Source organism: Brassica oleracea, chromosome C3, assembly GCF_000695525.1.
Source record: "Brassica oleracea var. oleracea cultivar TO1000 chromosome C3, BOL, whole genome shotgun sequence".
NCBI lineage: Eukaryota > Viridiplantae > Streptophyta > Magnoliopsida > Brassicales > Brassicaceae > Brassica > Brassica oleracea.
The window spans coordinates 46,541,820-46,542,533 of NC_027750.1; positions in this window are offsets into that span (position 1 = coordinate 46,541,820).

Consider the following 714-nt stretch of genomic DNA (forward strand, 5'->3'; position numbering starts at 1 on the left):
AATATAAGGCGGCTCGGCCGACCAATAAATAAATTAAATTAATAGTAAATAATATAGGCGGTATTCCGGCCATTATAACATGATATAAATGATACAAATAAATTTTACCGAATCGCAGAGTGATCGTGCTGATAACGTGTTATAAAAAAACTAGAATTTTATTGTATCGAGGAAATTTAAATAAGGGCAAAATTTTATACCCGTATGAGAAGATAACACTGATAATAAGAGAGGATGTGTTATTAGAAGGAGAAGGAATGGTGTGTCTATAAACGATCGAAACGATCGTTTATATAGAAGAGAAATTAACTGTGCAAATAGTGCAACGGGCCCCACATCCTTTATAATTTTCAACATATGCGGCTCATAACAATTAACATATAAGAAATAATAAATCATTGAATCCAGTTTAGATCTATTCGATGGGTTTAAAATATTCAGTGATTTTTGCTCGAAAAATATATTCAGTGATTTATTATCTTAAAGCTATTCAATGAGTTTACTTAATATCTTAAAGATATTAATAGGCAATTAATATCTCAAAAATTATTTCGATGGGTTTACTAATACCCTCGTGCATCTCGTGGAATTATTATTTTAAAATATTTAAGATAATAAATCATTGAATCCAGTTTAAAACTTCCCAAGAAGAGAAAGAATAATAGATCATTACATGATTATTTTTGTAACATTCATTTACCCTATTTACTTGAA